The sequence below is a fragment of the Serinus canaria genome, chromosome 10 (assembly GCF_022539315.1).
Source record: "Serinus canaria isolate serCan28SL12 chromosome 10, serCan2020, whole genome shotgun sequence".
Classification (NCBI taxonomy): Eukaryota; Metazoa; Chordata; class Aves; order Passeriformes; family Fringillidae; genus Serinus; species Serinus canaria.
Window position 1 is genome coordinate 58024 of NC_066324.1, and position 15212 is coordinate 73235.

A 15212-nucleotide genomic window follows, 5' to 3' on the forward strand; every position below is an offset into this window, starting at 1 on the left:
CTGGAAAATGTAAACCAGTTTATGGATATGCACGAGGGTCTATGAATATGCAACAGGCTGGTGTAATTAAAAGGTATTTCAGGGGTATCCCCGAAGATAACCGGGTGCTCTCGCCACAATGCGCCCTTTGCTGTATGGTCCTATCTCCTGTTGTCCTTTATTGCACTTTAAAAGTTTCCACAGGAGAGTGAACCTGTGTTTCACCGCATCCTCCCCGCTCTGGCTGCGCTCGGGCCAAGGCCTGGGGGGGAAGAGGAGCGCCCGCCCCGGGACCTGCCCGCCCACGGTTACCGGTGCAGCCGTGGGGAACGGCGAGCGACCGGGAGCGGGCTGGGCTCCGAGACCTGGGGCGTGAAAATCACGGCAGCGTCACGGTAAGCGATTACTGCTGAGACCTGTTATTAACCACCGAGATCAGGGGAGAGCGCGAACGCAGTCCCCCACTACCACAAATTATGCAGTCGAGTTTCCCGCATTTGGGGAAATCGCAGGGGTCAGCACACCCGGAGTGCAAGGGATGAGCCTCGCCCTGGGAAAACCACCTGCTTGATCATGGTGTCTCCCCTGCCAGGTAAGTATGCTTGAACACAGCCCCCGCCCGCCTCCCCTGCCCGACAAACGCCCAAACACCACACGCCCACACCCGACCCGGCCCCGCCACAACGCCCGGCCCCGCCACAAGGCCCGGCCCGCACGGCCCGGCACGGCCCGGCCCCGAGCCAAGCCCAAGGACGGGCCAGGGCAGAGCGGGTTTGGTGCGGGACGAGACCCGGCATGCCGCGCGGCGCTGTCTCATCTGCATGGACACGCCCACACTCCCACCCGCTCGCCCCGCCCCGCCCGGGCCGGTCCCCGCCGGGAGCCCCGAGAGCCGCGGGGCCGCTGCCCCGGGCCGGGCTCTGTTCCCGGCCGGTGCCCGAGGGCTCGGTGCCCGCCATCTCCCGCTGCCGCAGTTTCCTTTTCCCCGGGCACTGCTCGCTGCTGCCCTGCCCCTCCCGGTGCCTCCGGTCCGCACCGCCCGCTCCTCCCGGGTCTCTCTTTTCCCTCGGGCACGCTCGGCCGGGCGGGAGAATCGGTGGGACACCTGTTCTGTCTGCCGGTACCGATGAACGGGTGAAAACCGGCAGAGCTCCGTTCAAACCTGAGATAGAATTTCCCGCTCCGGGGCACAAAAGGCGGCTCCGTTCACCCTCAGGGCTGCGAGAGAAGCGTCTGTCACACCCGGCCCCAAAGGCTGTCCGTCTGTCACACCCGGCCCCAAAGGCTGTCCGTCTGTCACACCCAGACCCAAAGGCTGTCTGTCTGTCACACCTGGCCCCAAAGGCTGTCTGTCTGTCACACCCGGCCCCAAAGGCCGTCCGTCTGTCACACCCGGCCCCGGAGGCTGTCCGTCTGTCACACCCAGCCCCAAAGGGTGTCCGTCTGTCACACCCAGCCCCAAAGGCGTCTGTCTGTCACACCCGGCCCCAAAGGGCGTCCGTCTGTCACACCCAGACCCAAAGGCTGTCTGTCTGTCACACCCGGCCCCAGAGGCTGTCTGTCTGTCACACCTGGCCCCAAAGGCTGTCCGTCTGTCACACCTGGCCCCAAAGGCTGTCCGTCTGTCACACCCGGCCCCAAAGGCTGTCTGTCTGTCACACCCGGCCCCAAAGGCTGTCTGTCTGTCACACCCAGGCCCAAAGGCTGTCTGTCTGTCACACCTGGCCCCAAAGGCTGTCTGTCTGTCACACCCGGCCCCAAAGGCTGTCTGTCTGTCACACCCGGCCCCAGAGGCTGTCTGTCTGTCACACCCGGCCCCAAAGGCTGTCTGTCTGTCACACCCGGCCCCAGAGGCTGTCTGTCTGTCACACCCGGCCCCAAAGGCTGTCCGTCTGTCACACCTGGCCCCAAAGGCTGTCCCGGTCCCTGGCACCGAGCCCCGGAGGGCGTCGCGGTTGGGGACGAGCCGTGACCTCCGTCCCGCTCGGGGCGCTGAGCTCCCGCGGCTCTGCCCCGTCCGTCCCGACGGCTCCGCTGCTCCGGGCGGATCCCAGCGGGACACTGGAGCTGGCAACGCCCCAAACGGTACAAAAGAGCCCTTGGACAGTGCCGGGCTCGCCGGGCTCTCATCCCATCGGGGCTGGGCTTTGCCCCCGCTCGGAGTCCCGGCTGCAGCTCCGGGGGAACTCTCGCTTCTCTCTCGCCCCAGGGTCCCCAAAGCCCAGCCCGGAGGTGTGAGGGCACCTGGGTGTAGGAGTGGGCTCTCTGCTGAGGGACTGATTAAATTACTCCTTCCCTGCTTAAAAAGGCAGAAAGCCCAGACGTTTCTCTCCCCAGTTCGGTAAAAAGACACCTCACAGGATTTAAAGACTTCACCTCAAACCCAAGGTCACCTAATGAGACAAAGGCTAAAAAGTCTCACCTAGGTAATTCACCAGAAAAAGAAGAGAACGAAGGAAATAATCGCTTTTGTGGGGTGTTTCAGTAGGAGTAAGGACATCTCGCCCCGGCTCAGATTTTCTCTGTAAGAGCTTTGTTATTTTGCCTGTTATTAAATCTTTTCCTGTCTCCAGCACTACTCAGAAGCCATCCTGCTAATTTCATGCCGTTTGTGGTAGCTGAGCTTTCCCAAGTGTAATAAATTCTCTGAGAGCTCCTAAGACCCAGCTCAGAGAGAAAACCTAAAACTTTCCCTGGGTGAACGGGCAGAGCTGCATTTCCATGCCTTCTCCAGGGGAATATGCAAACAGCCCAGAGTCCTTTGGGAAAATTAATTGTGCATTTACCTTGGGAAAGTTAATTGTGCATTTACCTTGGAAAAGTTAATTGTGCATTTACCTTGCACAGCAAACCCCTCCTGAGCAGAGGCAAAGGGCACTGGGGCACGTGGAGAAAGGGATGGGCTCACTCCGCATTCCCAGCCCCAAATTCCATGGGATGTCCAAGGGATTTCCTGCCCCGAGGGATTTCCTTCTCTGAGGATTTCCTGCCCCGAGGGATTTCCTCCTGCTGCAGGAACAACACCAACCTTTTACTCCAAGGTCCCTCACAGCCAGTGACTCCAGAACAGGAAATTCCAGAGCCCACTGGAAAATCCCCGGCTCCATTCCCGGCTGAAGGGCACCCAAAGGATTCAGGGAGACAGGAGATGCCTGCGGTCCCCTTCAGCCCTGCCCAGCTTCTTCCTCTCCTGCTTCTCCCTCGTGTCCGTGCCCAGCCCGTCCTGCCTGCAGCCCAGACCGCGAGATTTTGGGGGTGTCAATCCCAGCTCAGGAGCTGCCCCTGCTCTGCCCTGGCACAGATTTGGCCATTTCTGCCCTGGCACAGATTTGCTCATTTCTTGTGGCTCTTCTCCTTCCCTTCGCTTCCTCCCGCGGCTGCGGGCACCCCCTGGGCACTGCCCATCCCCTCTGCCCCCGTCCTTGCGGAGTTTCCATCCCAGAGCGGGCACGGAGTGCGGGCAGCACCGTGCGGGACAGCGCCGTGCCTGCTTCCCGTGCCGGGTCTGGGTCCGTGCGGGGTCTGGTTCTCTTCGGGATCGGGATCCGTTTGGGATCCGATTGCGATCCGGTTCCGTTCCGGATCTGGTTCTATTCGAGATCTGGTTCTATTCGGGGTGTCGCTGCGTTCCGGATCCGGCTCCATCCTGGATCTGGTTCCGTTCCGGATCCGGTTCCGTTCCAGAACCGGTTCCGTTCGGGGGGGTCCGGACGCTCCCGGTGCGCTCCGCCGCGCCGCCAGGGGGCGCTAACACGAGAGCGAGACACGAGGCGGGGTTTGGCAAAGGGGCGTGGCCACACAAATCACTGCCGGGTAGGGGGCAGTGCCGTGCAGGTGGGAGTGTGGGCGTGTCCATGCAGATGAGACAGCGCCGCGCGGCATGTCGGGCCTCGTCCCGCGCCAAACCCGCTCTGCCCTGGGCTGTCCTTGGCCTTGGCTCGGGGCCGGGCCGTGCCGGGCCGTGCGGGCCGGGCCTTGTGGCGGGGCCGGGCGTTGTGGCGTGGCCGGGTCGGGTGTGGGCGTGTGATGTTTGGGCATTGGTCGGGCAGGGGAGGCGGGCGGGGGCTGTGTTCAAGCATACTTACCTGGCAGGGGAGACACCATGATCAAGCAGGTGGTTTTCCCAGGGCGAGGCTCATCCCTTGCACTCCGGGTGTGCTGACCCCTGCGATTTCCCCAAATGCGGGAAACTCGACTGCATAATTTGTGGTAGTGGGGGACTGCGTTCGCGCTCTCCCCTGATTATCGTGTGTCAAAAACAGAATCAATGTAGCAACTCTTGAAACCGTGCGTGAGCTACCTCTTACCGTTGTTCCTGCGCAGTTGCTGTGGCTTTGGGCGTCATTTCCCAGCCCCGTTGGGCGCCCTCGCTCTCGGCCTGTCCGGCCCGCTCGCTGTCCCGTCCGTGCCCAAGCCGCACAAACTCGCGGTCCCTCGGGAGCTCTTTCGCCTTTCGCCTCCTTCGCTCTCCGCTCCCGGCCGAGCAGCGCTCCAAGCGGGCCCGGCCCGCCCGCGCTCGGCTTTGCCTTCAGGGCACACTCCGCACCCCGCTCCCAGCGCTGGCACCGCTGCGAGCAGAGATTCCGTCCGGCTCGGGTTTGGGCCATGACACCCCGAAATCCAACAGAGCCCCGCAGCACCTTTGGGTGCTGGTTGAGCAGGAGTTGTTTATCACGGCGTGCCGGGCCCAGGAGAGACAACTCCTGCCTTCCGTGCGGGCCTGGCTCATGAGAGGAAAGAGGTGTGCTAATGGCTTTACAAATTGTTCGATGGGTGAAGCGATGGCTGTCAACGACTTGGAAATGGGTCCCAAGGCCTCTACTGACTTCGGGCCGCAGGTTTGCTGCAGAGCCCAGACAGCGGGGCTCCTGAAGGAGCCGAGGCTCTGCACGAGGCTGGGCTGCCGAACTTTGGGCTAAAATAACGGGTGCGAGGTGGGTCGGGAAAGCTGCGCCTTCCTGGTACCTCAGCCCATGGGGAAAGGAAGAGGGCAACGTGCAGCTGGGAGTTAGGATAAAAGGAGGCTGCACCCTCCAAAATCCCGAGAGAGAAAACGCCACGCACGTGTGCTCCAGTGGACTCTGCCTTTATTCGAATAGTTGAAGAACTCCTCTATTGGAATATTACCAATATTGTGGATGGGAGCGCGCGGCAGAGGCGGCAATAGCGGCGCGGCGCTGAGAGCTGTGGGCGTGTCCATGCAGATGAGACAGCGCCGCGCGGCATGCCGGGCCTCGTCCCGCTCCAAACTCGCTCTGCCCTGGGCTGTCCTTGGCCTTGGCTCGGGGCCGGGCCGTGCCGGGCCGTGCGGGCCGGGCCTTGTGGCGGGGCCGGGCGTTGTGGCGGGGCCGGGTCGGGTGTGGGCGTGTGATGTTTGGGCGTTGGTCGGGCAGGGGAGGCGGGCGGGGGCTGTGTCCAAGCATACTTACCTGGCAGGGGAGACACCATGATCAAGCAGGTGGTTTTCCCAGGGCGAGGCTCATCCCTTGCACTCCGGGTGTGCTGACCCCTGCGATTTCCCCAAATGCGGGAAACTCGACTGCATAATTTGTGGTAGTGGGGGACTGCGTTCGCGCTCTCCCCTGGTCTCAGTGGTTAATGACAGAAATATCCGTTCTCACTGATGCAATGAGTAAGTTTACTTTCTAACAGTGCCTTCAGAACAAGGGCAAGGTCGAGGTCCCTGATGCGCTCGGGGGACAGCGCAACTCGGGGCTGAATTGCGTTACCGGAGGCGGTCAGAGCGTCCCGGTCCCTTTCCCCGGGAGGTGGCTTAGGGATAGCCGGGTGTCCTGAATGGTCTCCCGCCGTGCCCTCCGCAAACGAGTGGTGCCGGTTCCCGGGTTATTCCCCGCTGGAATTGGAGAGCGGCCCCGAGGGGGGCTCTGGAATGCCCTGTCTGGAGCCGGGATGCTCCTGGCCGGTCCCACCCCGATCTGCGGGCCCAGGGGAGCCCCTGGCGGAGAGCGGTTCCGAGCAGGTCCCCGCGAGGCAGGAGGCCCAGAGATGCCGGTCCCGCTCGGGGATCGCTGCCGGTTCGGGTTCCTGAGTGCTGCCGCACTTCCAGCTGCGGGAACTTGTCCTTGTGAGCCATGAGAGTTGATATAAAAGGAAATCCATCCCCTTTCTTGCTGAACAGAAGAAACGGTGCACAATATGGTGCCTAATCGTAACAAACGAGGTAGCACAACAAAGGACGCTTTTAGCTGCAAATATACAAAAACCCGGTCTGAAAAGAAGAAGCAGTGGAGCTAAAGAGAAAAGAGGAGCTGCTAAGAAAAAGTTTGCCAGAAGCCAAGGCAAGACAGCTTTGGAACGACCACTAGAAAAGTTTGTAAGGATCTGTTTATGATAAAAGATAAGAACAGAGACCATGAAATAACTCAAAACGAGTGGGCGAAGTTATGAAAACCATTTTTAAAAAAAAAGAAAATCACATCTTAGAAAGTAAACGAATAAAAATACTGTAACATTAGATAAGGGAAATAACTGTGTAACTGTCAGGAAAATCTACAAACGCCAGAGGATAATGTGCAAAAAGGAGACAGAGTAATTCTTCAACTATTCGAATAAAGGCAGAGTCCACTGGAGCACACGTGCGTGGCGTTTTCTCTCTCGGTATTTTGGAGGGTGCAACCTCCTTTTATCCTAACTCCCAGCTGCACGTTGCCCTCTTCCTTTCCCCATGGGCTGAGGTACCAGGAAGGCGCAGCTTTCCCGACCCACCTCGCACCCGTTATTTTAGCCCAAAGTTCGGCAGCCCAGCCTCGTGCAGAGCCTCGGCTCCTTCAGGAGCCCCGCTGTCTGGGCTCTGCAGCAAACCTGCGGCCCGAAGTCAGTAGAGGCCTTGGGACCCATTTCCAAGTCGTTGACAGCCATCGCTTCACCCATCGAACAATTTGTAAAGCCATTAGCACACCTCTTTCCTCTCATGAGCCAGGCCCGCACGGAAGGCAGGAGTTGTCTCTCCTGGGCCCGGCACGCCGTGATAAACAACTCCTGCTCAACCAGCACCCAAAGGTGCTGCGGGGCTCTGTTGGATTTCGGGGTGTCATGGCCCAAACCCGAGCCGGACGGAATCTCTGCTCGCAGCGGTGCCAGCGCTGGGAGCGGGGTGCGGAGTGTGCCCTGAAGGCAAAGCCGAGCGCGGGCGGGCCGGGCCCGCTTGGAGCGCTGCTCGGCCGGGAGCGGAGAGCGAAGGAGGCGAAAGGCGAAAGAGCTCCCGAGGGACCGCGAGTTTGTGCGGCTTGGGCACGGACGGGACAGCGAGCGGGCCGGACAGGCCGAGAGCGAGGGCGCCCAACGGGGCTGGGAAATGACGCCCAAAGCCACAGCAACTGCGCAGGAACAACGGTAAGAGGTAACTAACTAACGCACGGTTTCAAGAGTTGCTACATTGATTCTGTTTTTGACACACGATAATCAGGGGAGAGCGCGAACGCAGTCCCCCACTACCACAAATTATGCAGTCGAGTTTCCCGCATTTGGGGAAATCGCAGGGGTCAGCACACCCGGAGTGCAAGGGATGAGCCTCGCCCTGGGAAAACCACCTGCTTGATCATGGTGTCTCCCCTGCCAGGTAAGTATGCTTGAACACAGCCCCCGCCCGCCTCCCCTGCCCGACCAACGCCCAAACACCACACAGACAGACCCGACCCGGCCCCGCCACAACGCCCGGCCCCGCCACAAGGCCCGGCCCGCACGGCCCGGCACGGCCCGGCCCCGAGCCAAGGCCAAGGACAGCCCAGCGCAGAGCGAGTTTGGAGCGGGACGAGGCCCGGCATGCCGCGCGGCGCTGTCTCATCTGCATGGACACGCCCACTGCGGTGGCCGCGCCGTTACCGGTCCCGCGCGCTCCCGCCGGCCGTGGCCGGGGCTGTGGGATCCCCTCCCCGCCCGGCCGGGACTGCGCCGTCCCCGTGCCCGCCCGACCCGCGGGAGCGTCACCCGGACGGCACCCGCGCTGCCTCTTATTATAAAATTTCGACAGCCAAACCGAGTTTTATTTTTATATCTTTTATTTTAAAGGAAGTACGCAAGCAGCGCTGGGTGGCCGGGGAGTCACCGCTCCACTCACGGCGCGCAGCTCGTACAAGTTCACCAGGGTGTGCATACTGCTTTTGAGGCCACTGGAAACAGTGTGCTTGTCTTAGTCTGAATCAGCAAATATCAATAAGCTGCAATCAGCCATTTCATAATCTTTCCAGGTGGTCGCTGGCTTCCCCTCCTTCTTGTGGTCGTCTGGAAAGAGCATTTCATTTGTGTCTGCTGCAGAATTTTTCTCTGGTACCAGTGCATCAAGCTTTTTATTGTACATAAGCCTTTAGTTGCTTTGTTGCAATATCCCTTAGCTTAACCACAACTTCCTCTCTTTTATTCTAACCATCAATCATTTTTGCTACCTCATCTCTTTACTCTACTGTACTTCTTCTACATTTTTTTGTTCAATGCTTTATTTGGCTAATTGGCCAGAAAGTTTCAAAACCATTCTCTGTATTTATCCCAGAGAATTCCTCCCCTTTTGCCACAGCAGATACGAGCATTCGCTGATTCCATTGACAATTGACACTAATCACAGAAAAACGTTTTTCACACTCTCCTCGCCAGGGCTGGTCCCTTGTTTGCCCAGCTCTGCTGAGCACTGACGCCCCAGCTTGGGCCAGCCCCTAGTCCAGTCCCTGTGCTGTGGGGCTGGTCCTTGGGTTGGTCCAGCTCCTGTCCCCACACCATGGGGCTGGTCCTTGGGTTGGTCCAGCTCCTGTCCCCACACCATGGGGCTGGTCCTTGGGTTGGTCCAGCCCCTGTTCCAGCTCCTGTCCCCGTGCTGTGGGGCTGGGCCCCAGGCTGGTCCAGCCCCTGTTCCAGCTCCTGTCCCCGTGCCGTGGGGCTGGCCCCTGGGTCAGTCCAGCCCCTGTTCCAGTTCCTGTCCCTGTGCTGTGGGGCTGGGCCCCAGGCTGGTCCAGCTCTTGTTCCAACTCCTGTCCCTGTGCTCTGGGGCTGGCCCCTGGGTCAGTCCAGCTCCTGGTCCAGCTCCTGTGCTGTGGGGCTGGCCCCCAGGTTGGTCCAACTCCTGTCCCTGTGCCGTGAGGCTGGCACCTGGCTCGGTCCAGCTCCTGGTCCAGCTCCTGTCCCCACACCATGGGTCTTGCCCCAAGGTTGGTCCAGCTCCTGGTCCAGCTCCTGTCCCCGTGCCGTGGGGCTGGCCCCTGGGTCAGTCCAGCTCTTGTTCCAACTCCTGTCCCTGTGCCATAGAGCTGGCCCCTGGGTCAGTCCAGCTCCTGGTCCAGCTCCTGTGCCGTGAGGCTGGCCCCCAGGTTGGTCCAGCTCCTGTCCTTGTGCTGTGGGGCTGGCAAGGCCGGTGCTGTGTTCACTGGCCATTGGCACGGCACTGCTGGGCCAGGGCGACTCACATCACCCTGCTCCCCCCGGGAGCTCCTGCACAGGTGTGAGAGACAACTGCTCACTCTGGAAATTTAAAAAGGTTTATGAAACCTTAACAAAAATGCAACAAAGGACTCCATAAGGAAAAAGCTGCAGTGCTGGGAACGGCCCCTTTTGGATAGCACGTGGCCAGTTCCCTTCAGGATGGATGCCCGGGCTTTGATACCCCTGGGGCTGCATCAGCCAGCCCGGGCCCCTCCCAGGGTCTGTCAGGCAGCTCTTCTGTGCCATTTATCAGGGCAGACTGCTTCCTTGTAACTGGGTTGGAGCTCAGGTGTTGCCATGCTCACCCCCTGAGCACCCCTGAGCTTTTCCATTCCCACCTGCCCCAGGTAAGGGACACCTGTGCAGCTTCTTGTACCTGTCCTGGACAGCCCAGGCTGTCTGATGGCAACAATGCAGGGGGGAAAGGAGCTGTGGGGAGGACAGAGGGCATCTAAAACACAATAACACAACTGTACATCACTAAAGCTTTTGTTAATATTCACACAATAGTTATCTTTTAATTGTGAGAGCCAATCATCTCCTTATCCACCTGTAACACAATCATCATTATCCACCTGTAACACAACCATCTCCTTATCCACCTGTAACACAACCATCATTATCCACCTGTAGCACAACCACCTCCTTATCCACCTGTAGCACGGGGTCCCTGGTGCCCGGGAGCTCAGGACCCCTCCTCACTGCAGCCTGGCTGTCCCATTGCTCCTGCTTGTCTGCCTGGGGATATGTGCAAACCCAGGGCACCCAGGGAATGTTCCTCTGCCTGCTCTGGGTGCCCTGACCCCCAGGGCAGCACTGACCCTGACCCTCATTCCTGGAGAAAGTTTCCTGGAGTTCAAGACTGGAACCCACAAAAGTGTGAAATAGATTATACAGAGCAGTGTGGGTGAGAAAATTTCTCACTGGGTGAGAAATTGAGGGTTTGGGATTTTTAGTGCGCTGTGGGTGGAAGCAGGATGGAGGGCACAGGGTGTCATCCTGGGTTTCTTCTTCATTCTTCTTCCTGCTTCTCCATGGGTTTGGCATTTTGTAATTGGGCAGAAAAGTTCCCATTGCAGCTCTGTGGGATCAGTTATTGGGGTAAAAGGGAAAATAATCCAGGTGTCAGCTCTTAATGGGATAGTTCAGTCTTAAAAGATCTTGTACCAAGAGATTGTGGGGCATTCCCTGCCTTCTGATGAAAGGCTGCAGAGCTCACAGCAGTGAGACTGTGTTACTGTAAGAAATAACAAACACCTGAGTCCCAACATGAATTACTGTCTCAAGTGCCTTCAATCCAGACCCAGAGAGACAGACAGGGATGGGCTGTGCAACGACAGACAGACTCCAGCCAGAGCCCTTCCCCTCCTCTCCTCTTCCTCTCCATCCCTCTGTGCACTCAGGATTGCTCCTCTGGCCCTCCCTGCCCCATCCAAGCCCCATTTCCAGGCTCTCCATCCCTCTGTGCACTCAGGATTGCTCCCCTGGCCCTGCCTGCCCCATCCAAGCCCCGTTTCCAGGCTCTCCATCCCTCTGTGCACTCAGGATTGCTCCTCTGGCCCTCCCTGCCCCATCCAAGCCCCATTTCCAGGCTCTCCATCCCTCTGTGCACTCAGGATTGCTCCCCTGGCCCTGCCTGCCCCATCCAAGCCCCATTTCCAGGCTCTCCATCCCTTCAGGCACTCAGGATTGCTCCCCTGGCCCTCCCTGCCCCATCCAAGCCCCATTTCCAGGCTCTCCATCCCTTCAGGCACTCAGGATTGTTCCTCTGGCCCTCCCTGCCCCATCCAAGCCCCATTTCCAGGCTCTCCATCCCTTCTGGCACTCAGGATTGCTCCTCAGGCCCTCCCTGCCCCATCCAAGCCCCATTTCCAGGCTCTCCATCCCTTCAGGCACTCAGGATTGCTCCTCAGGCCCTCCCTGCCCCATCCAAGCCCCATTTCCAGGCTCTCACAGTCCAGGCTGGATCAGCTGAACCCTCACAGACACAAACACCGACAGTGACAAACCCAACAGTGACCCCTCAATGCCACCCCAGCAGGTCCCTTACTCATCCTCCACGCTCAGAAGCCATTGCTTCCCATCTGAGAGCTTTGCCCCAGGCCTTCCAAACAGCGGGAGAAGTTTGTGCTGGATTTTGTGAGAGGGAGTTTCTGTTCTCTGCCTGCGTTCTGCAGAGGACAGCACGGGCCAGGTCTCGCAGGGGATCCTCAGCCCACGAGCAGCCAGCCCATCCCTGGGACCCTGTCATGATCCATCCCTGTGGATGGGGTTCGTGAGGGATCTCAGGGTGCAAAAAAACCTGACACTGTGTGGGAACCCAGCCCATCCCTCCTGATGTCCAGAGCTACCCAGAGAACCCTCGGGGGGCTCGGGAGCCTTGGAATGGTGCCAGAAGCACTTGGTGGGTGGATTTTGATCCATCAGGGATGTGCCACCTGTGTGTGAGGAGATGGAACCTGTGGGAATCACTGGGGTGGGAATGGTGAAGGGAAGACACAATTATAGGGTAAATCCCAGATTTTGGGGTTTGGTACAGGGGGGTTGTGGAGACAAGATGGAGCAATCAGGGCTTGTCACAGGGCTCTTCTTTCTTCTCCTTGTCATCCATCTGCTGTGGTGGTGTTGGCACTTGGGGATTGGTCTGGGGTGAGGGTGCACTTGGTGACGAGGGTGACAGGGATTGGGGATAAAAGGTAAATCTGATATACGTGGTTTTTGTTATAAAAGATGTGCCCGCCTTGGGGGTGGTCAGAGCGCCTTTGGCTGCCCTGCTGGTCAGACCCAGGTCGGGCAGAGAAGGGACTTTGCAGATAAGATATTATAAACAATTCTGAAGACCGAAAAACCCTGGAGTCCAGACTCACCCTTTGAGACACAGCCTCAAAGGGTGAGAACCATCCTGGGCGTGTGTGGGGACAGAGACAAACAGCTGAACCCCACAACACGGTACAAGGGGGTTTTGCAGCAATAATCAAAACAAATGCACCCTTATTGAATGACCACAGCAAAATGCAATGGAGGGATTAAAGGAGAGAAAGATAGAGAGAGAGAGAGAGAGAGAGAGAAGAAGGGGAATCAAGCTGCCAAATGTAGAGACAAAGTCCTTAGGTCCAGTCCAGCCGAGGATCTGCCTGTTGTGTTGGGGAGATCTCAGAGATGCAGTCCGTCTGGGCTCCAATTGTACACTTTTCAATGGGGGAAAGGGATTATTTCTAAACTGAATTTATTGTAAAGACAATGGTATTTGGAAAAGGGTACACACAGTCCATCTCTCAGTGGGCAAGGGCCATTGTTTTCCTGGTCCAATGCCCGCACCTGCAACATCCTCCTGGCTTTGGTCAGCTCGCCTCCCCCTGCACCTCCCCGGGCTGGGGGCTCCAGTCCCAGTCCTTGGGGGTGGGAGGGAGGCTTTTCCCACATGGGGATTTCATGTCTCGGGTTTTTCTCTGGTGGAGAGGCTTCTGTCATCTCAGCTTGTCTGTCACAGGGGTTGTAGGTGAAGGAGAGGGGCCTTCTGTGGGGCACCACCCAAAACCCAGGAGAAGTCCAGCCAGGCCGAGAGGTGGGACAGCTTCCAAGGCTGTTGGTGCAAAGAGGGCACAGTGCCCCTTCTCCTCACTGGGCTCAGTGCAGCAAAACACACCTGTGAAAACAAGAGCTGAGCAATGCTCTCAGGCCTCAGGGCCTTCGTGTAACTTTCTCCTAAAAAGCCAGAGATCTTAGACAGGGGAGTCTTTTCTTCAGTGGTCCCCCCATGACAGTTGTGAGGCAGGTGAGGGATATTTCAGACAGACTCTCACAGACCCCAACCAGCAGGGACAGGAGAGGAGCTGGGGCAGTTTCTCTGGGTCTGGTCGGTTTCTCTGGGTCTGGACTGAAGGCACTTGAGACAGTAATTCATGTTTGGACTCAGGTGTTTATTATTTCCTATCAGTCAGGGGTTATTTCTAATCAGGTGTTATTTCTTACAGTAAAACACTCTCACTGCTGTGAGTTTTGCAGCTTTCATCAGAAGGCAGGAAATGGCTAACTATCTCTTGTTACAAAGTCTTTTAAAGTTAAACAATCCAATTAAGAGCTGACACCTGGATTATTTTCCCTTTTACCCCAATAACTGATCCCACAGAGCCCCCAATGCGGATTTTTCTGCCCAATTGCAAAATACCAAACCCATGGAGGAGGAGGAAGAAGAAGAAGGTGAAGAAGAACCCAGGACAGCACCCTGTGCCCTCCATCTTGTTTGCACCCACAGCACACTAAAAACCCCAAACCCTCAATGTCTCACCCAGTGACACACCCGCACTGCTCTCTGTAATCTATTTCACACTTTTGTGGGTTCCAGTCTTGAACTCCAGGAAACTTTCTCCAGGAATGAGGGTCAGGGTCAGTGCTGCCCTGGGGGTCAGGGCACCCAGAGCAGGCAGAGGAACATTCCCTGGGTGCCCTGGTTTGCCCAGGGCACTGTGCTGGCTTTGGGTGGGCAGGGCCCTGTGGGGACCTGGTGGCTCCGGGGTGAAATGAAAACCGGTGTGTGATGGCCCCTGGTCCCTTGGAGGTTCATGTCCCAACAGGAGACAGAGCAGTCCCTGCTGGCTTTATTCCAGTCCAGGCAGAGCCCACGGGGCTCCCCTGGGGTCTCTCCCATTTTTGGAGGACGCAGCCTCCTCCTTATCCCAATTTCCAGCTGCATTTCCCTTCTCCCTTTCCCCATTTCCGAGGGACCTGGGAGGTTCAGACTGCCCAGAACCCCTGACACCAGAGATTTCCCCTATGATGTACAAACCTCCCTTTAATTTTTAATTCTTACGGAATTTAGGGGTATTTTCTCTTCCCCATTGTTTCTTTCCTCTTTCAATGTCCAATTTCATTTATCAGCAAACTAAAATTAATTTGTAAAGGAAATCTCTTTTCCCATTCATGGATCAGTGAATCCTTCCCACTGTTCCTTTCATCTCCCAGCGCTGGTTTTACCTCCCAGCAGACCCAGAGCTGCTTTGGAAGGACAGACCCTCCGTTCCTCTCACGGCCATGCCCCCCATGGGCTCCCACTGCGCTGCTGCCCGTGCCCAAAGCCCCTTGGCAACGGGGGGATGGGCCGAGAGGGGCTCTGGGCATGGACAGCGTAGGTGCACACCCTGCACCGTGAGCAGTGCACCACTGCACCGCGAGGTGCCACCGTACAGTGCTGAGCCCAGTGCCAGCCACTGCCACCCAGGTGCCCACCGCACCGTGCTGAGCAGTGCAGCCACTGCACCAGCGAGTGCCACCACCATCACCAGTGCTGAGCCCAGTGCCAGCCATTGTCACCCAGCGAGGTGCCACCACCCTGTCACCAGTGCTGAGGCCAGTACCAGCCACTGCCACCCAGCGAGGTGCCACCCTGTCACCAGTGCTGAGCCCAGTACCAGCCACTGCCACCCAGCGAGGTGCCACCACCCTGTCACCAGTGCTGAGCCCAGTGCCAGCCACTGCCACCCAGCGAGGTGCCACCACCCTGTCACCAGTGCTGAGCCCAGTGCCAGCCACTGCCACCCAGCGAGGTGCCACCACCCTGTCACCAGTGCTGAGCCCAGTGCCAGCCACTGCCACCCAGCGAGGTGCCACCCTGTCACCAGTGCTGAGCCCAGTGCCAGCCATTGTCACCCAGCGAGGTGCCACCACCCTGTCACCAGTGCTGAGCCCAGTACCAGCCATTGTCACCCAGCGAGGTGCCACCACCCTGTCACCAGTGCTGAGCCCAGTACCAGCCATTGTCACCCAGCAAGGTGCCACCACCCTGTCACCAGTGCTGAGCCCAGTACCAG

The 15212-nt window shown here is 58.4% G+C and overlaps 4 non-coding genes across 4 annotated transcripts; 2 read left to right on the plus strand and 2 right to left on the minus strand.

Moving 5' to 3' along the window:
- Positions 1 to 415: 415 nt before the first annotated feature.
- On the minus strand, positions 416 to 579 carry LOC115485016 (U1 spliceosomal RNA). Its single transcript, XR_003945761.2, has one exon. It is a non-coding gene; the product is annotated as a U1 spliceosomal RNA (small nuclear RNA).
- Positions 580 to 4056: 3477 nt separating this feature from the next.
- Positions 4057 to 4220, plus strand: LOC115485026 (U1 spliceosomal RNA). Its single transcript, XR_003945771.1, has one exon. It is a non-coding gene; the product is annotated as a U1 spliceosomal RNA (small nuclear RNA).
- A 1180-nt stretch (positions 4221 to 5400) lies between these two features.
- Positions 5401 to 5564, plus strand: LOC115485031 (U1 spliceosomal RNA). Its single transcript, XR_003945776.1, has one exon. It is a non-coding gene; the product is annotated as a U1 spliceosomal RNA (small nuclear RNA).
- A 1838-nt stretch (positions 5565 to 7402) lies between these two features.
- On the minus strand, positions 7403 to 7566 carry LOC115485033 (U1 spliceosomal RNA). Its single transcript, XR_003945778.2, has one exon. It is a non-coding gene; the product is annotated as a U1 spliceosomal RNA (small nuclear RNA).
- Positions 7567 to 15212: the final 7646 nt, after the last annotated feature.